The 21,617-nt window shown below is 40.1% G+C and overlaps 1 pseudogene; it reads right to left on the reverse strand.

Moving 5' to 3' along the window:
* Positions 1–9,413: 9,413 nt before the first annotated feature.
* On the reverse strand, positions 9,414–9,892 carry LOC147456949 (chlorophyll a-b binding protein 4, chloroplastic pseudogene; annotated as a pseudogene).
* Between the last annotated feature and the right edge of the window lie 11,725 nt (positions 9,893–21,617).

Here is a 21,617-nt window from a genome sequence, read left to right on the forward strand (position 1 = left end):
TGGCGAGGAATATCATGAGTGTGTCCACCCTTCTTCTTCTTGAAATTGTGCCTTCAACCCTTAATTACAAGTGGTGTGGAGGTGTGGTGCTCATCTTTTGTGCATGGTGATGGTGATGATGATGGTGTTGTGATTATGTGATTAGGGTTCATGCTACAAGCATGTAGCACAAGAGTGTGTATGGATAGGTGTGTGTGTGTGTGTGTGTTCTCTCCCCCCAAGTGAGCTTCATGGCCTCCTTATATAGGGAAAGAGGGAAGGATTTAGCAATATTTCTATTTGAGGTGAGTGTCCCACTTTGGTGACTAGGAAAATGGGGTGCATGTGACTGTGGCTCCCATCTTGTCTCCTCATTATTTAAAATACCAGAGTCAATAGAGAGAGAAGAGAGAATGTGGGTAGGATGTAGAGGATAGGAAATATTTACAATAGTCTAGCTTTGGATAGACATAAGCTTATTAGGGAGAGAAGAGAGAGGTAAGAAAATTATAAGAGAGTTTGTCGAAGGTGGATATTTGTTGATGAGGATGGATCCTCCAAAAATGGTGATAGAATTACTCTAGACTAGCCAAGACCTCATTAAAAGAGCCTTGTCTCTTGTAATCATGCTTGAAGACTTGTAGAACCATAGCCATTCTAGAAGGAAGAAAAGTGGGGATGGCCTGTGTCACCATTACACGAGAAAACTGGGGTCCACTACAAAAATCATATCTCCGTGTTCATAACTCCAAAAATTCTGAAAAAAATTGAGCTAAAAGTTGAGATCACGAGCTACATCTTTCATGTTGAACGCTCCTTCAGATTCGGGGTTCTTCTTTACTTAAAAAATTTAGCCAAATAATGTATTATTTGTGGCTGCAAAAGTCTTTTGGTGGTCCCTTTGAGTGGACTTCTCTCTTGCCTTCAAGTGTAAGCTCCTTCATGTGTATGAAAACATGACCTAGAGTGTTGAAAAGATTGGCAATCATCTAGATGGAGGTATTATTGAAATTTGAAAGTGGGGTTGAGGTTTGAAAATGAAAACTAGTGAATAAAATATTTGGTAGAGTGGAATAATATACATACATGAAAAAAATATATTAGAAAATACTAGAATATATATATTTAATATTTTTAAGGTCAAAAGAGAGATCAACAAAGAAAGCTTACTTATTATGCTACATCGTGATTGATTAGCATAAGTACTATTTATTTAATAAAGGCTAAAACATTTGTGAAAAAGGAAGAAAAAATCAAAAGTAACTTATATAATGGGAAATATTTTGATAAAAGGGCAAAAATATATGGGAGGGTTCCCATGCATGTAAAAGCTTTCCTCAGAAGTAGGTTGGACAAGTGGTGGACTATATTATCTAGTAACAATTGAAGTTGTTTTTTTTTCGGGGATATGGCACTAAAAAGAAATGTTACAAGGGTGGCTGTCTCAATTGACTATACTTGCAATGATCAAAGGAATTGGTATCTGGATGTACATGGTGTGGAGGGTGCACAATTTCATAAGGTGCATCTATTTATTGCAAAGAAAGAGAATGACGTCTATTTGAAGATGTTGTCCAAGTAGTTGAAGCCTCTATCTCTACGGTTGATGGTCATCCTTCTACCATTGTAGTCCCGATGAATCAAGAATTCCAACTATCTCTAGGAGCATATGCATTTTCACGCATGTCTCAAAATAAAGATGAGACAATGTTTTCTCGAGAATGGAAGATTGAAGAGTCAAGTCAAGATGTCACAGCAGATCAAATTCAAAGCTCTGTCATAGCCACACTATAGGGAAAGAAGGTGAAAGCTTCACGACCACCTATAAACAAGAAAGCTAAAGTGCAAAAAGCAGCACCTAAGGAGACTAGTTCTATTTTGGATGTAGACAATGCATCTCTAGCATTCTCAACACAAGGTTCAACACCCACGATGAGAATCGTGGATCCAGAAGCTCTAGAGGAAGAGGCCATGAAAGGACAAGAAAGAGATATAGGTGGAATGAATAAGTATATAAGCTATTTCCATTTCCAATATAAGGAATTTGATATCCCTATTCAAAATTGTTGGCTGGCTCTTGATCACTATAATGTACATACTATTGATGGAAAAAGGCAAATAAGGGTACACCTTTGGCATCAGAAGAGGTACAAGAGGGCAAACTACAAGATTATCATTATTGTATTCTTGATGGCCAACATTCAATTTATGCCGCACAAGTTTTGCTTCACAATGAACAAAAAAACAATGAGATATTTCAAAGATTGATTGACGTGTATAAATTTTGAAAGGCTCGTATTGTTGTAAATGCTCCTCCAATGGTTGCAACTGCTATATCTACCATTGCAAATGATGAGGCTAAAGCATTGTATGTCAAGCAACCTTACAGTCAAATATTGCGGCATTTGCAAAGTTAATGGATCTATTCAAGACGACCATCAGGGGCAGCAATTGGAGTTGCAGAGGGACATATATCTCGTGCAGGGTGGGATGTAAGTGTCTTTCTTCTTCTTTCTTATTGTCTTTAATTGAACACTTGAGTTCAATCTTCTGTTTGGTGTTATATTTCTTTCTAGACTTTTCTTCGATTGTTGGCAAGAATGAGTGCAAGAGCAAGTTGGATTGCTAAACAGGCACACATGGTTACGTATTCTGATCGAGTTTATGATTGTTGGCTAGAAATTATTAAAAGACTTGAGGAGGAGAACAAGAAACCCCCAACAACGGTATTCAGATTTCTTTGTAGTCTTGAGGAATCAGAGGTAGAGATCATTCAAGTAGAAATTAAAGATGAGAAGGTTTTATTGTCAAAGAGTGCAAAAGATGGTGATGTAATTGATATGTATGATCGAATCAAGTAACTCAAACAAGAAAAACTCATTCAAGATGCACTTCTTAAAGGATTCAATGCTTTGAATGAGTCATCACCATGTAAATATTATGAGGAAATAGTCAGCATGTATAACATCAATGATGCATTTTATAAAAACATTCTAATGCTATGTGAGCAATGGCTCAAAAATAGTTTGAAGCGTGGAACAAAGAAAATGGATTTTCTGGATGAAGCTATAAAATACATGCAATGGGCAATTCAACTTCACAAGGAGAAAATTGAGTCTCTTGATTTTCCATGGTCCATCTATTTGGTGAACCTACAGATGGAAGGAAATCTCTACTTGAAGCGCCGCTTCAACAACCAAATTCCTATTGGCTTATGCATTTTACACTTGACAAAACACTATGGGGACAACTTGCAGTGAAGTGAGGAGATATTTAGAAATGCTTTGGATGGGATGTTGGCTATTTCTCGAGGCTCAATTGATCCTGAATTTTTGTTTCTTGCATTTATAAATTTCTCTACACTCACAAAATTGCAATGTGCATTCCAGATTATGGGAGATGATGTGAGCTACCATTGTTGTGGTGTCTTGCATCACTTTCCATTAGCACTTTGCAAAGGAGAAATTCAATTCCTTGTGGTTATTTCCTTCATGGGACAAGGTAATGCATCTGAAGACCTAAGAAGGAGATCAGATTAACATCCCCTGCCAATTGATTGTTCTTTGCTTCAAGTGGAAAATGAAGGCATGTCAGATTTGCAATTTGGAAGCCAAAAAAAGAGTTTTCGTCAAGCACTACATTCATACATAGTGTTTTGAAGATCGCAATCTTGTAGATCTCTTTAGTGATAGATCTTTGGTTGCACAAGAAGGATTACAACAAAAAAAGATGTCATCTGCTTAGTTGAGAGCGTGCAAGAGCAAGGAACCTTAACAGCCAGGCTTCTCGAATTTTCTAAGGCACACTCTGATATAGAAAAGTGGGCTGGCCTTCAAGATCAACAACCTACTTTGCAATTAGCTGACGATGTACCCATTAGAGAAGAGATTTCTTTGCAAGAAGAAGAAGGAGCAGAAGACCAACCTCCTTTGTCAATGGAGGCCTACTTGGAAATGGAAGGACGTATGTTTTGAACTTCTTGTATATGTTAACATCTATTCTTGTTGATTTGATACTCTTAATGTTAGGTTTTGTTTTATGTAGTATTTTTTGAGTCCATCTTTTTCATCTTTAAGAATTAAAGGTTTAAATGTAGAGAATAATCTTATGATTTTTGAGTGATGAATCCTTAGATTTAAAAAAAACACTAGCCTATACTTAAGAGCTTGAATTGATGAGTTTTAGACCTCATACTATTCACTTTATTTTATACTTTCAAGGCTAGCATGGGTAGGTGAACCAGACATAGATCCCAATCTCAAATGTTGTGTTAAACCTTCAAACAACCCCATATATCTTGGACAAGTGGTGGACCTTCCATGGAGGCTAATTCAAACAAGTGTGGTGGTGAACCTTTTGTGGAGTCTAATTGTGGTAGACTTAAAACAATAGCCACTTCCTTGCAGTGGCTTGGACAAGTGGTAGACCTTGCTTCTATTAAGGTCTCTATTGAGAGAAGGATTGAATATAAAAGAAGAGAGATATTAACTAGGCATAGATTTGTAAATTTTTAGAAAAGGGAAATGTACTAGATTACAAAAATACCTCTCATTGTACGAATGTCCAAAATGTCCAAAATTAAAACCTATGGATAAAGGCTTATCTTTAGACATTAAATCAAGAGATTGTGGCTATGCATGTGTTGAGACTATTTGCCAACTTGAATGAGGAGACACATAGTTTGTTGACTATGAATTTATTTGATGTTTTCAAGTATTTATATGGATATAAGTCTTATTTACATGTGTTAATATGACTTTTAATGGATCAAATCTCAATCAAGTAAATCATGGTTGTTGTTAATTTTATGTGTCCTTCAGTATTCACATAAGTACTAATATTTATTAAAGTGTAGGGTGTACAAGTTTGCCACAAAAGATTGTAGTATAGACTAGTGCTGCCTTGTGTACCAATAGTTGCAAGGATTATAATATTGATTTTACCTTGAATAAACTCCTAAGTTCGACTTCCACATGTTTAAAACCTAAATTCTAGTGATTTTTGAGAAACCAATGTTATTTGTGTATTCTAGATTTGCAAATTGGGATAGATAAGGCCTCTATGGTTGAGTCTGCAACTGTTGAACCCCTTTATTCTATTATTTCTGACATGCCCAAGGTGGATGATACGTCTATACCAAAGTCTGGTGATGTGCACCTTGAGCAAGCTTGCAACAGTGAGAATAAAGAAATGCCTACTCCAACAATACAACCTACTTCAAAAGAGACTAAAATGTCTGCTCAAGAGCCATTTCCATTTGTTGCTACTTCATCTAGTGCAGATGTTGAGAAATCCATACTCACAATTACTTTGTACTTAAATGGTCTGCTATTGTAACGTTCCCCTCAGCCGTCCTCACACCGCCAGTCAGTGCAACTAGATTCAAAAAGATATATTATACTTAGGCCAGGTTGCATCCAATTCTTGAAGACTATATTACAGAGGTTTAATGTTACAATTTGGTCGGCTACTAGGAACAATGTGCTTCAAATTCTTAAAGCACTAGAGAGCTTAGCAAAAGGTACATTTCCTTTCTTTGCAATTTCGAATCAAGAAGGTTGCTACACTTGTTAAAGCAATAAATTATTTAGACCTGACAATCCAACCGTTGAGGCAATGTTCAAGCCTCTAGCTAAAATTTCCATGGGGTATGAATGTGACCCACAAAGAGCAATGCTTATTGATGACTCTCCTTACAAGGGATGCATTCCCCCTACAAAAAATTGTATTTTTTCATTCCAATTTGATGGTGAAAAACTGTTGACAATATGCTCTTGGAGGAGTTGCTTCCCTACTTGTTTGAGCTGGATGAGACAAGGGATGTGAGGAATTTCATTGCCTCTAATCGTTACGGACAGCCAGCATTGACAAATGAGAGTGAATATAAAGAAATCAAAGATAATTGGAAGCAAAAGAATGATTCTTGGTCAACGAAGGTGTTCTTTACAAGAAGGATAACTCCTGCAAAATATGACAAAGGTGAATCTATCCTTGAAGGCAAACAAAATCGAGCAAGTGACAAAAACCGCCAACAATGACATCAGACGAGCCCAAATACAAGAGATACTAGAAAAGGAAGGTACAACTATTGAAAGCATGAAGGCACCATAGTTGATCAATCTATCTAGGCAATTGGGATGTACTACAAAGGGACCATTGAAGGCAACCACTGCAAGGGCTTATATAAACAAGGTCAAAGCTGAGAACAATCCTCTAAGGCTAAATAAAACACACCCCTAAGGTACCTTTTATGACTTGAACCTTGTTTCACATACTTGAATATACATGTGCATGGTATCATCTTTTTGTCTTGTTGCAGGTCTCAAAAAAAATATCTCTAGATATTCTGTGGAGCAAGCTTGGACAGGTGGTGGATCTTTTGGTAAAGCCCCTCATGGGAAACATATCACAAGTCCTCCATGTAGTGAGAAGGAAAACATTTAACAAAGATCCTAAGAGGTTGGAAAAGTGGTGGACCTTGCACCTTTTCTCCCATTCCCAATCTAGTCTAGCTATCCACCACTATATTGTATGAAGTGTAGCTTGGAGAAGTGGTAGACCTTGAAACAAGAGACCCCTCATCATCAATCCTAGTTTGGACCTATGTAGATCTTACTTTTTTCTCATTAGTGGATCCTAGCCTAGCTAGATGGTAGACCTTACTTTTCTCCATCTTTCAAAGAGGCATATCTTGGAGAAATGGTGAAGCTTTGTAAGGTTTCAATTGGAATTTGTTTATAGCAATGAGGAAGTTAAGGATGGACTTTGGCATCTAATAATACTACAATGTAGAAAATGTAGAAACTATTTGTATTCTTTGAAACACAATAAATTTCTTGTTTTTCAATTGCAGAGTCATCACTACAAGAAAGTGGGTCAACTATCTGTAGGCATGATTTGAAGGAAGGTTTTGAAGCACCCAACAAACCTCATCCAGGGCCTTGTCGTATATATCAATCACCTCCTTGTCAGTTGCCACTTCTTGTCAAGAATATCAAAAGAGTGCTTGTTTTGGACCTTGAAGGACTGCTTTTGAAGACAGTTGAAGCAAAACATGGAGATTCTATGTCATCTTGGGCTCAACACATGCGTCTTGTGGAGGACAAAGACGAAGTTTATCATGCGGTGTGCCTAGACACAGAAATGTGTTTGGATTTCTATTGTGAATACTCTGAGCTGTGGATATGGAGTTTTTATAACCTAACAAGAGTGCAACACATCACACAAAAATGTTTCCCAAAGCATTATAGCAAGTTCAAGATCTTTATGAGTAACAATTGTTGCCAAAATCCAAAAATCATGTTAGGATATCATAAAAACTTTAGCGATATTTGGAAGATTTTTGAGGACTTGGATGCAAAGAATACCTTGATTTTTGATGATAGTCCATATAGGATGATGTGGAATATGCCAGGAACATATCTTATATTTCCAAAGATGTGGAGGCAAACACGTGAGCAGCTTCAAATATTCTTGCAAGAAACAATTATTCCATGGTTACTTGGATGGTTGTATGCAAGAGACAAGAGAGATTATACCCGTAACACAATTGTAAATTAGTATAGTGATCTTGAGACAAATCATGTCTTTCATGTGTACGTGTCAAGGAAATAACATTAAAGAAGGTTGACAATGATCCTTTTTATGGCCAAATGATGTCCTTTTAGTATGATGTGTATTTGTATTACTATATAATTCAAAGGTTATTCTAAAACAAAGATGTGTCAGTTTGATGAACACTTGCATGGAGTGCACCCTACTCTAAGGGAACTTGCATGTATCTACGGGGTATCCTATTATAAAGAAAATTATTTGTACACAGAGTGCACCCTTCTCTAAGGGGACTTCCACATATTACTCTAGTGTATACTATTATAAGGCTCGAGCACTATGTGATAGATTGTGCTCTGTTCTAAGGGACATGTAATGGAGTGCACTCTACTCTAAGAGGACTTCCATGTACTACTAGAGTGTATCCAATTACAAGGAGAATCCAATGTAATGACAAAGCATCCTGCTTTAGAACAAAAATGTGTCAATCAACTGTACCCTAGTCTAAGGAGACTTCACTATATTACTAGAGTGTATTCAAGTCTAAGGAGATTTCAATGTAGTTCTAGATTGCACCTTGTTTTTTAGGACTCATTTTATATTTAAAATTATTTATTTTTGTCTTTAGCAATTCTATATCATTCCATATCAAGGTTGCATCCATTTGTAACTAAGAAACTTATGTTTGATATCAAAATAAAACTTACAAGTATGGAATGAAGAATTCATGGATGTGCAAGAAATATCTTGGTCTTGGCACGCATGTTTTCCTAAAACATTTTTTTTTGTCTCCTTCATATAAAAGAGTTTTAGAACCTACAAGTCTTTGAAAGGAAAAATATAAAGTCTAATTGTTTGCATTGGGGAATAGAAATCATGGACTTTGAATTGTGTGAGAGACCTTGTTTGTGGAGAAAAATGTTTGAATAAAAAATGGTTATTTTACATCCTCCATGTAAGAGAGTTTTGGAAACTAAAATATGATGAGAGGAAAATCATGGAGTCTAAGTGCATGTATTGAGATGTCAATATATGCATGCATATCTTTATTAGGGTCTACGCATAATTGGATGCTTGTGGATGTTAACTTCTCCAATTTATTATAAAATAACATATTTAATGTTTTCTTGTGGGTAGTATTTTATTTCACTATATATGTTTTTAGGATGATTTCTTGAACTTCAAATTTAACCTTCTATTTTGCAATAGAGAAGTACTTAGAGAAATTTTTATGTAAACACGTTTGCTTACCCTTTCACTAATTGTAGCTTAGATAAGAAGTGGACTTTGCATTCCTCCATAGCCTATCTTAGACAAATGCACCTTGAAACTAACCCTCCTATGTTGCAATTGGCATATGCTACACAGCTTATAAATGGCTCGTACCTTAAGTGAAGAATTTCTAGATTAGAGGTGTGTGTTGCTTTTATGTGATGCACAAGTGGGTTTATCTCTCAATCGGTGCTAGCTTGGACAAGTGGTGGACCTTGAATTAAAAATTTAGGTACTCCATTTGACCTTAGCTTGAACAAGTTGTGGGCCTTCAAACCAATGTCTCCATGTTAAGATAAGTTGTAAGTAGGATAATAAAGTATAAACAATGAAAATGGAATCAATGTACTAGTCTCCATTTGACCTTAGCTTGAACAAGTTGTGGGCCTTCAAACCAATGTCTCCATGTTAAGATAAGTCGTAAGTAGGATAATAAAGTATAAACAATGAAAATGGAATCAATGTACTAGTCTCTTGATGGTGCAACCACCCAAAACCATAATTTTTCTTGGCCAATGTTTCTTTCAAATGTCTAGTCTAGTACAAAACGTCAACACCTTGTACATGATATATTGAAAGCTGTACAATCTAACAATTGGGATTTTCCCACTTTACCTAATATGGTCTTTGATGTCTTGCCATCTTTTCACCTCCACATAGTGGAACAAGATGAACTCGATCACAAAGAGAGTGGAGGCAGGGGCAAAGTACCTTGACCTTGCTTGCATCATACCATACAGGAACATTGATGACACCAATCTTTGTGAAGAGGTCGGGGATCAACATGCCAGCTACTCTAAGAATTGCCCACCTTCCATTTTGAAGCTCTGCTTGCACATACCATTTGAGGTTGACATGATCCTCAGCCAAGCCAAGGGGGATGAAGCCATTGTCATCAACAAGGTTTTTGTCAAGGTAAGCAAGGGATGCTAGACCGGGGAGCCATTCACCTTTCTTTGACTCAACCTTGAAAGCACGGATAGGGGAAGGGGAAACAGCAAAGACCACCCTAGAAAGATGCGAGGTGCTCCCCAAGAGACTTGCATAGAGACAAAGAAGGGCAAGAAACGCCCAATGCTGCCTGCATGGCAGCAATTTCTGCAAGCACACACAAGCTTCTCACTCTCAAAGCCCCTTTCGTTCTCTCTGCTTCCTTCTAAGCACTCGATTGCTAATGACTTCTCTCTCTCTCTTTCTGTGTGTGTGTGTGTGTGTGTGGCACCTAGGTTTAGTGTAGTCCCACATATAAATTTTGAAATTTACCTCTAAATTTTAGTTTTGAAGGTGAGAAAACCTACATAATTTTGAAAAAATTATTGTAAATTGGTGTAAAAACCTTCAAATTTTTTCACTTTATCTCTGTTGTTTCACATATGTAGGTTTGCCAAGTTTTTGGAAAAAAGTTCTTTTCGAGCACTGTGTTGGAGGCGATGTTCTCCTTTTGTGTGGAAGGGTCGTGGATGCCCTCCACGGGTATGCCCTCACTCTACATCGTATCCTGCTTCCAAACAGTGAATGCAACCCCGATACGATTCCACCTGGAAAAACATAAAAAAATGCAAGGAAAGACGAAGAAAAATCGGCATGAAGAGATGTAGCTATGGATCTGAAGGATGTAGAGAGGGAGGAATTCATACCATGGTAACAGAGGGCGAGGCACATGAGGAAAGCTTTAGGAGGAAGGGATATTGTAAGCGTGAGGAAGATGGCGTCTTGGGTAGTGGTAGAGATATGGAAGAATACTTTCTTTCTCTCTTAGAACTCGCCAGGTACCCAACACTTGGGACAAGGAAGTCACAACAACTTCACAACTCAAGTAAGGGCAAGCGTGTGGTATGAATAGCCCTTAAATTTAAGGCTCTTTGTTTTAACCTGCTGTAGTGCCCGTGAGCGGGATATTAAAGGTATAGGGTAAAGGGGGCAATATAAGGCACCCATTAGGAAAAGTTTGGACTCAAAAAAGGACTTTTTGGCGTTAGAGAGAGAATGTTGTTCGACCAATAGAGTTTGAGTCACCACAACGGTAGCTCCAATTTATTTGATTTTTATCTCAAATTTGTGCATTTTCAACAAAGAGTTTTTTCTGTTAAAAAGATCTCAATAAGAAGATACGACACGATTTGTGCAAATTATTCTCCTGCCATGGACGACGAACGTCGAATGTGCCATAACTCACATTCAATGAGGCACGTCTTTTGATGAACACTTTTCAAGCTACTACTTCTTGTGTAAACTAGTGAGCCTCTTTTCTTTTATCTTTTTTGCTTAGTGTCACTTCACAGCTAATAGAAGCAGAGATGGAAGGAAGATTACCACGACGACCATCCGCCTCTGTTAAATCTGTGGAACTATTCAACAGCTTTGACTTAGACCATGGTCGCTGGATGTCTACCACAGTCACCATTGGTAGTTGGGTTCTGCTTCAAACAAGAAGAAGAAAACGGATGTCAAATGAATTCATCAACAACTACAAAGGACGTGTGAAAGATTTTCGCTTGTCTCAAATGGGAAAGACAGTGAAAGAGGTGCTCATTGAGCACCTTTTGAGCATATTGAGCAAACGGGAAAGACAGTGAAAGAGGTGCCATTGAAAGTGGTTCACATTGAGCATGCATATATGCACTCCGAACTACGACTACAACAGTCACCTTTGGGGTTTCCTACTCATAGACCAAACTGTGTGACTACTATATTGCTAAAATGTTTTTAAAGATCTTTCAAGTTATTTTGTTGACTATTTCTTGTGACCATTCTCTTATCTTTTGTTTTTGCATATATTTATCCTTCTAACAAAGAAGATTGGCAACCAGTTGAGTGCATAATTGGTATTTTTGATGCTTTTCATGCTTCGGTGGGAGAACTTATGTACAGAACTAGTGCGAGAAGAGCTCTCGCAGAGAGGGGAGTTTTCTTTTACGACTACTTTTACAACGCCCCTTGATCTGTCCATGGATTTGTCACTTTGAAACCTTTCCCTCTTCCCCAACAAGATTCCCCAAAGTGGCCAGTTCCAACTTCATAAACCTCTGAGTGTTTTAAACTCAAGCTTCATTAGGAAATTTTGAAGTGTTTGCGACCAAACATTGCAAGCAGGCAAGTACAAGTCAGTCTATTTATGCCATTACATGTCTTTACAGATTTCTTCCACGATGAGGAGGTTAGAAAAACAGAAACCATGTTCATCTGCAAATCCCAAACTTGCCTTGATTTTTTGGATGATAATTGGGATGTCAGTGATTCTGAAGGCATTTTGTGCAAAGTTGACAAGCGCTCGGTTGTGTGCAAGTCTATGATAGCATCACAGAATTTTATAGTTTCTTTCTACTACATGAGGTGGCATCGAGTGAATGGTCAGTTGGTAGCTATGGATCAAGATTTAAGTGACGATGCTTTTAATCCCTTGATGTCCATCGAGATATGGTTTGAAATTATTTGCTTACAATTGTTGTGGTTAGATCAAATGTCACTTTAAGACAGGTTCGAGAGATCTGTTAAATGAGTCCGATCTCAATTTGCCTTCAAAATTTGTTTTCAAGTGTAACATGAGAAAGATACTAAGCTACATGTATTACTTTTATACGTTGATGTCTCTATCGTGCTCATGTATCCCAATGTCTTATCGCGTACGTTGCATTGCAAGTACCTCACAGACAAGAAAAAACGACTCTTTGTGCATAGATTACCAGCGACAAACTTGAAATAGTGAACTAAATTTACACAATGATTTAAATACTATTCTCAAAGATTACTCGACAAAGGCAGCTCTCTACATTACCAAACACCATTGGATCCTCACTCTCTCATTTTTATGGAAAATTGTACTTAACATTTTGTAAACTTTGAACCATAATCAAAACAAAAGTGAAATTTCGATCCACTACTTGTAATCAACTTGTCAAAAGTACATTTCATAATCTCTTTCTAATCTTGTGCGTGCGGTGATGTGGGGGCTTTGGGTTGAGGTTGAGGAGAGGTGGTGGCTTGGGGGTTTGGAGGCTCTGGAGCTGCTTCATGAGTAGGAGAGCTGTTGGGTGGGGGTTTTGGGGGCTCTGGAGCTGCTTCATGAGCAGGAGAGGTGCTGGGTGGGGGGTTTGAGGGTTCTGGTGCTGTTTCTTCAGGACGAGAGTAGGTGGGAGCTTGGGTTGGGGAGGCATCTGGGGAGATATTGATATGTGCTTGTGTTGGTGTGGCAGACACAGGGTATCTTGTCGGCGGAGGCCTAGGCGCGGGCCTTCGTGCTGGTGGGATAAAAGCATCACGTGCTCCGTCTGGACGCATGGTCGCGCAATTGATCAAGTTTTCAATCATTCTATTTCTAAACGAAGAAACATCAACCTTTGAATAATCTGCTAAATTTCTTACCTGCGTTAAGAACATCATGTTTATTAACATAGCTACTAACTTATTAAAATACAAATCTGTAAACGAGTGTCAAATGCTTACACTTCTACGAATTCCATCAAGCATGACCCCTAACAAAATTTCTGCATTAAATAAGACCCTCCATCCACAAGAGTAGGCATCGTCCTGCTTAGGGACTTTGCAACTAATAATCGTAAGATTCTCATATATCTTCTCTTGCATTAAAGCTTCAAGAGCAGACACAAGCTTCCGAACAGATCTGTGAAAAATACAATTAAATTTCATAAACGAATTTTAACAAAATTCTATGCAATGTCGAATAAAATACAAAACCTTTTACCTACGTACTTCACCATGAAATCCATGGGATGAATTAGCAAGGTAGCACCGGTTTCGTTCAAGGTGTAAGAGAACAAGACTCCAATGAGATCTGTTACAAATAAACATAAGAAAAACATATGTCATCACAATAAATTAGAGTTCAAGATAAAATAATTTCACTATTGAAAACATTGCGTACCCTTCATGATAAGCCAGAACAAAAATTTTGCCGTATCCATGTTCACTGACTGGAACCAGTCAACTACTTCCACTAAAGATGTATCCTCGGACGTCAAAACGACCGAGAGGTTCGAGTCAAGGACGGCGACATCATCTTGCATATTCCAGGGAAAATTTGAAACTACAAAACTGTAAAGAAATTCGTGTCATACAAAATTGAATATATTAAAATAATTTATTGTGAAAAAAAGAATAGCACACACCAAAGCAAGAAATTGATGATTGAGTCTGTGAGTTCCCTCGTCCGGTTCTGTAAAATTGCAATCTTCTGTGGGTGATAAGGAAAATACAGAATGCGTCCCCACACAGGAAGGCCAACATGGAAGTAGGAAAACAGCGATGACAAATCATCAACGTTGGCGTAGCTGATGGCATCTGCCATTTGTTTCTCCATCATCTCAAGGCGTAACTGTTGCAATCTCTCACTATCGTCTTCTGTTGTGTCTCGCTCGGTGTTGAGACGGGTGCTGTATCGATGCATTTGTGTAGACACTTCATGAACTTTGACCTGGTCAATAGGTGGTATTCTGAGAATAGTGTCCATCTTTCGGTCTGAAATACCGGCAGGCGGTATTGTTTTGTCATACCTGAACCTGAGAAGGCGAAGTGTGTTGATGTCTCGCGGCATCAATGTTGTTCTATGGGCGTGGGCCGAGAGAATGTAGCCGTCCTGGAAAAGCTCTACAAAAAAATCCTCGGCGGCCTCGTGCAAGCACCCCATTGCACCTCGAGACCACCGGAAATTCAGGTTGTTTTGCTCGCAAATCTCGCGAACTACTCTCTGGAATGGCAGTTTAGGTATTGCCAATGAAAAGTTATTTTGGAGCTTACGAAGTTCGAGTAGAACGCTCCTATTCTGATCATATCTTCTTCTTCGCATTGTTGCACGTAACTGCGGCATGGTCTTGCCCGGAATCACATGCGATGTTGATGGTTGCACAGTAGACGAGCTAGCCTGGCCCTGCGGAGCAGATTGACCAGGATAAACCTTCCTTGCTATTTGCTTTGTGCGGGCCATGACCTGAACAAGGAGAATGCGAGGAAATATGGAAATCTGGATGTGGGTAAAAAGGCAGAGTGACTAGAGACACTTCGGAAAAAACGGTGAGAAAAAAAACGAAAGGGGAGGGGGGGGTTTATATTAGCGGAATAAGTATAATGAGAAGAGGTGGCTGCATTAATCATCACATCGCGAGGTATGACGAGAAGCGTGCGAGCATAATGATTACGTGCCACGTGGCACATCAGGACAAAAGAGCCCCAACGGGTTGCCCTAGCAACAATGGTATGTCGCGACACAACGCGAGGAGGCGGACCATAATACTCTGCACTGGTCGTATCGCGTTGACGGGAGCAAAGCGAACCCCGAACCCTGACGGCCTCTAAAACACTGGGGACCGAATAGCGCACCTCGAGCCTGTCATGGTAAAGCAAACAGGGGGCACCACCTAGCTTCAGCGGCTAGGATGCAAACAACACACCACCATAACAAAGTTTTCATCCAAGAGAGATGGATGCTTGGGAGCAATGATGAAGAGGAAAGGGAATGAGATCAAGTGTGTGTGTGTGTGTGAGAGAGAGAGAGAGAGAGAGAGAGAGAGAGAGAGGGAGGGGGTATAGCGGCTTAGTACTTAGGCACACACAAAAGGATGGCGAATCTGCACACCCTTCACGCATACACAAGCTCACTCCAAACACAAGACTAGGTGGTGATTCCGCACACCTCACATGGGCAAAACATTGCAAGAAAACATACTCACAAAACCTCAAGATTTATTTGGAGAATAAGGCGATGAAATGGGGAGCATAGGGTAGGGGAATGAGAAGGGAGAGCGTGGTAGAGCACATGGCGGATAGGTGGGAGTTGATGGTGAAGACTCGCACGAGGGTTACGGCCATCATCCTTCCTTTAGTTTCCCTTCACCTTCCATAGCCCAAGGGTGTAGACGTCATGCTTAAGACGAGCATGGTGATTGCGGTGATGGTGATGGTGTGGGTGTGTGTGTGTGCACTAGGCACACACAGTGCATAGTGTACTCTTTGGTGATGGTCTGTGTCCTTAGTGTGATGGTGACCCCTCTTTATATAGGGGAGGAGGGGGGAGAAACTCTAGAATTTAGAAATGACGAAATCATTATCTACATAGGCCATGTGACTGTGGGCCCCACTTGTCTGGCTGTGTGTATATGTGCCAGAACAGCAGTCTCATGAGAGAGAGACTAAGAGAGAGAGATGGGTTGATGAAAAAAAGTGAGAGGTGACATGGAGAATGAAGTAATTACAAGAGGGGAGAGAGGGGGGTGTGTTCAGAGGTGAAACTGTGTGCAGATGTGTGTGAACACAAGAAAAATCAGGTAACCATCGGGTGGGGATGGGTCTGTGGGCACCTTTTTCAGTGAAACTGAGTGTGTGTGAGTGTGGGGGAGGTTATTTAGCTACAAGACAAAAGACATGGCGCCCTTTAGAGAGAGAGGGGGATATTTGGGTCATGGGATATGATAGGAGAGAGAAAGAGGGGGTGGGGTATACTATTTTGGAAGATAGGGTAAGTTGCATGTGAGTTAGGGTGCATTATTGGTGAGTTATAATGCATTATTGGTGAGAGGCGGGGTAGCTTGAGGGGAGAGAGAAAGGAGAAAGGACAAGGGGAAGAGAGAGGGGGTTGACCTTTTGAGTGGAGGAGAGGAAAAGGGACACCCGGCGGGGCAACAATGAAGAAAAAGGAGGCAAGGTGGGGATGGGCTACCCCGCAGGGATGAGGTGGCCTATTTTACCTTTCTTATATATTTACATAATCATACTTTATTTTTTTCTTACTTTTTCCAATGCTTTTTATCACTCCCTCCCTAAGAGGGGGTTTTCATGGGGTGGGGACGAGAGAAGAGGGGTATGGGAGCTTGGCTTGTGAAAAGCCCCCATCATTAGCCCTCCCCTTTTGGCTAGAGGCATTCATGTCTCTAGCTCATCTGTTTGATCATTATCGTCGGAGGTGGCGGCTGATGGTGTGTCCTCATCTGGAATGTCAATTGGTGGAGCCTGGTCAAATCCAAGAAAATAAGGTTTAAGTCGCCAACCATTTACCCTAGTTTTATGAAGTTTTCCATCAGCCTCCATAAGCTGGTAGCTTCCATTGGCATACTTTTTCCTGACGATGAAAGGACCTTCCCATCGGAGTAGGATTTTCTTATCCTTGCGCATGTCGAAGCGATTGTCGTAGCGGAGCACCAACATTCCTTTCTTCAATTCTTTTTTCTGGAGATGCTCGTTAAAGCTAAGCCGTCTATGCTCTGCTTGTGCTGCATAATAATTTATTGCTTCTTCTCTGTCCAGCTGCAGTCTTTCCAAGTTGATGATGTGATCTCTCAAATGCATGTTCGGCTGTTGAAGCTGGCTTGCCATTACTCTAAGACTTTGTAGTTGCACTTCAATGGGCAAGATTGCTTCCTTACCAAATACTAGATGATACGGTGTGAATCCCAAGGATGTACGAAATGAAGTTCTGTAGGCCCATAAAGCTCGTAGTAGATACTTATCCCAGTCTCCAGGATGATTGTTTACCTGCTTGGTAATAATTTTAGAAACCATTCCATTTACCTTTTCAACTAGGCCATTACATTGAGGGTAATATGGTGAAGAGTGCCTGCTTGTAATGCCCAGTTTTTGCATTAATTCTCCTACCAAGTCTGCTCTGAAACCTGGCCCTCTATCAGAGATGATCTCTAAAGGTGTGCCAAACCTACAGCATATGTGCTCGTAGATAAATTTAGCTACCTCTACCGCTGTGATTCTAGTGGTGGCTGTAGCCTCTGCCCATCTGGTCATGTAGTCGACCCCCATGATAATGTAGAATTTTCCTGAGTTGGCCCTAGGTAATGGCCCAATGGCATCGATACCCCATTTTTCAAATGGGCCATATGAGAGAATAGGTGTCTGTGGTTCAGGCATAAGTGACCTAGTGCCGGCCTTTTGACCCAACTTACATGTTTTGCACCAGTGGTGTACATCACGGTTGAGGCTAGGCCATATGAATCCTGCCTGCAAGATTTTCCTACTTGTTATGTCTAGGGCAAAGTGACCACCACAAACCCCATCGTGACAGCTAGCAATTACTCCCGTGATTTCGTGAGAGAGAGGGACCTTCCTGAGTATTTGGTCCTTACCCTTACAGTACAAACCATCATTGATGAGTCGATACCTTGTGGCCTTCCGCGTCAGCCATTGCTTCTGTCCCTTTGTTAAATCTGATGGGCATTCCCCTGTTTCCAAAAAATGCATGATGTCAGGCAAGGCATCACTTCCTTGAAATAGAGGGAGCTTTAGTTTTATTGCTCCAACCACCACTTTCTGTAGTCTTTCACTTGCTCGGGCATCTGCTTCTTGGTTTTGAGCCCTTGGGATATGGTGTATTTGAACTTCTTCAAACTTACCCAACAAGATTTTTACACCACTTAAGTGAGTCCTTAAACTAGGATTCTTGCATGTCCATGCTCCATTTACTTGCCTTACCAGAAGTAGAGCATCCCCAAATACATTAAGGCGTTGTACACCTTGCGAGACGCACCATTGTAGACCCTTGGTTAGTGCTGCATACTCAGCTTCATTGTTAGAATGTGAATCTAACAATTGGCCCAACAAAAATACCTTTGTCCCTTTGTCATCAAAGACCACTATGCCTGCAGCTGCTTTGTCGGACGCTCCCTTGTAGGCTCCATCAAAGTAGAGAGAGTATGCTCCTTCTACCATCGGTGGTACTGGAGGTAATCGGACTTCTCCTTCCTTAGATTGCTTCTCCTTCCTTTCAAAGACTTGGTAGGTCATGAGTCCCCCCAAACTTGCCCTTGTCGTGCTTTCTACCTGTACCGTGTAGTCAAACTCTTGCAGACGAACTAGCCATTTAGTAATTCTAGCAGACACATCCATGTGTTGTACAACATAGGGAAATATTTCATCCGTGGTTAGAATCACAAATTGCTTAGGCAGCAAATATGACCTAAAATTTGTAGTTGCAAATCTAAGAGCTAGGACTAAGTGTTCCACATGGGTGAAACCTTTCTCTCCTGCTGTCATCATTCGACTAGAGAAGTAGATTGGCCTCATGAAAGATGTCGTCGTATCCTTTTGGAGGACCACAGCCCCCAATGAGTCATCACCAATACTTGAGGTGACATAGAATTTTTCATCCCACTTAGGTGGTGAGATAGTTGGCAGAGTGGCTAAGACCTCCTTTACCTTGTTGTAGTGATGCTCGCTTTCCTCGTCCCAAGTGAAAGTTGATCTTTGAGTGAGTTGTTGCAGTGGTAGAACAAGTTGTGATAGTAGATGTATGCAATCGCAGTTTTCAGGCAGTTTTTGCTCGTGGGAGCATCCTCGACGTTCCGGGAGTATTCTAAGTAGGTGACCTGCGGTTTTACTCCCCTTTTGAAGCCGTTTGAGCCCTCTGAATTTTGTTCTGAGCAACGTAGCAGAAGTTACTTTTCGGAGGCATTTAGATCAAGAGGGTGTGCTTTTTGACAAATTTTCTTCAGGTAAACAGTTCTTTTGGGAAGCAGCTTGTCTTAGCTTTGTGCTAAGATTTTGTGTAGAGTTTTGCTTACATTGGAGAGGAGATTTTTGAATCTCTTGGAGGTTCTTTTGCTCTCTTGTGTGCATCCACAGTATGGCTCAATCTACGGAGAAAGAGATTTTTGGTGCGTTTACATCCGAAGACAAATTGGATGGTACCAACTATTCTCTTTGGTCTTTTATGGCCAAAAATGTTTTGGTTGGTAAAGGATTGTGGGATTATGTATCTGGAGATGAAGTTCATCCAGGTAGCATTGCACCTGCCATGCCTGGTCGTGGTGCAGCTGTTGGTGCAGGACCCTCACAAGTCACTCCAGAGCAAAAGAGATGGGATACTAAAGATGCACAAGCTATGGCTGTGATTGCCTTAACCATAAATAGGACAATCACACCACATATCAGATCTTGCAGAACTTATAAGGATGCTTGGGACACTCTGCAAGCTATGTTTGGAGGAAGAAACACTGCCAGAATAGAGTTTTTGAAGAAACAACTTGACAAAATACAGATGGCTGAAGGTGACGATATCGTCGAGCATCTTACAAAAATCACGGATCTTAAAGAGCGATTGCTTAGCATTGATGAAGTGATTCCAGAGAAGGAATTGGTTTCCAAAACACTCAATTCACTACCACCATCTTATTTGACTTTTCAGACTTCTTTGACTATGTCTTTGCGAGCTAATCCTGAGCCTCTTCGTTTTGAAGAGTTAGTCGCTTTGGTATTGCAGGAGGATCAATCACGTAAGAACAAGTCTTTACAGGTGGATGGTATGGATCATGCTCTTGTTGTACAGAACAAAAACAAGGGTAAAGAGAGTGCTCATCACTCCAAGTCTGGTGCAGGACAGTCTTCAGAGAAGTCTAAAGGTGATTCCGACAAGTCCAAGAAGAAAGGTAAATGTCACTACTACAAGAAACCTAGTCACTACATTAGTGAGTGTAAAAAGCGAATTGCTAAAGAAAAGAAGAAAGAGTCAAGTTTGGTTGTTTCAACTTCTGGTGATTCTTCTACAGCTAAAGAAGAGTCTGCAAACTTTGTGCAGGATTCTTATGCTTTCGTAGTATGTTCAGATTCTTCTGCTTACAATGTTGAGGAGACACAAATGATTTGGTACTTTGATAGTGGTGCATCCAGGCATATTACTTCAAGGAAGGATTTGTTTTGTTCATTGGATGCAGCTCCAGCAGGAAAGAAGGTGACATGTGCAAATAATGCTTCTTATCCAATCAAAGGTGTTGGTAAGATTTTGATTACCATTTCAGATGGTTCAGATTTATGCTTGCCAGATGTCTTATATCTTCCAGGGATCAAGAAGAATTTGTTGTCTGTATCCTCTCTTGCAAAAAATGGTCTTCGGGTCATTTTTGAGGATGACAGATGTGTTGTACAAGATTGAGAGAATGGTTATTCTTAGAAAATGGACTATTTGTGCTAGATCATTATGAAAAGCAGATTCAGGTATGTATTGCAGAAACAAAGACTCAGGCCATGCAGGATACTGAGTTATGGCATGCTAGATTTGGGCATGTTGGTTATGGCAGTTTGATGACTTTACAACGTCATAATATGGTGCATGATTTGTCTTTATTGGAGATGCCACCAAGACATGTATGTGAAGGTTGCGTTCTTGGAAAGATGCACAGATTTGGATTTTCATAGGATGGTTGAGTTAGAGGGACACGAAAGTTGCAGCTTGTACACAGTGATGTATGTGGTCCTATGAGGACGCCATCTATAGGAAACAGCCTTTATTTTGTGACCTTCATTGATGACTTTTCCAGGTTTTCTTGGGTGTATCCACTCAAAGCAAAGTCAGATGTGCTTGCAGTTTTTCAACATTATGTCGCCATGGTTGAAAATGAAATAGGTTGCAAAGTACAGACTCTTCGTACCGATCGAGGAGGTGAATACATGTCAGGTGCATTTAAGGATTTTTTGGGAAAGAAAGGAATTAAACACCAATGCACTATGCCATACACACCACAACAGAATGGTGTTGCAGAAAGGAAGAACAGGTCTTCAATGGGGATGGCTAGATGTATGCTCAAGGTCTTCCTGGACGGCTAGATGGTCTTCAATGTGCAACACATGTTTTGAACAGGTGTCCTACTCGTACCTTGAAGACCATTACTCCATATGAAGCTTGGTATGACAGAAAACCTTCAGTCAGTTATCTTTGTATTTTTGGTTGTCTTGCTTATGCTCACATCCCTCAGTAGTTACGTGGGAAGCTTGATGATAAGGCAATCAAATGTATATTTGTGGGGTACAATAGTGGAAATAAAGGTTATAGACTTTACAATCATGCTACAAACAAGATTTTTGAA

The sequence above is a fragment of the Adiantum capillus-veneris genome, chromosome 5, assembly GCF_014529385.1.
Source record: "Adiantum capillus-veneris isolate H3 chromosome 5, ASM1452938v2, whole genome shotgun sequence".
Lineage (NCBI taxonomy): Eukaryota > Viridiplantae > Streptophyta > Polypodiopsida > Polypodiales > Pteridaceae > Adiantum > Adiantum capillus-veneris.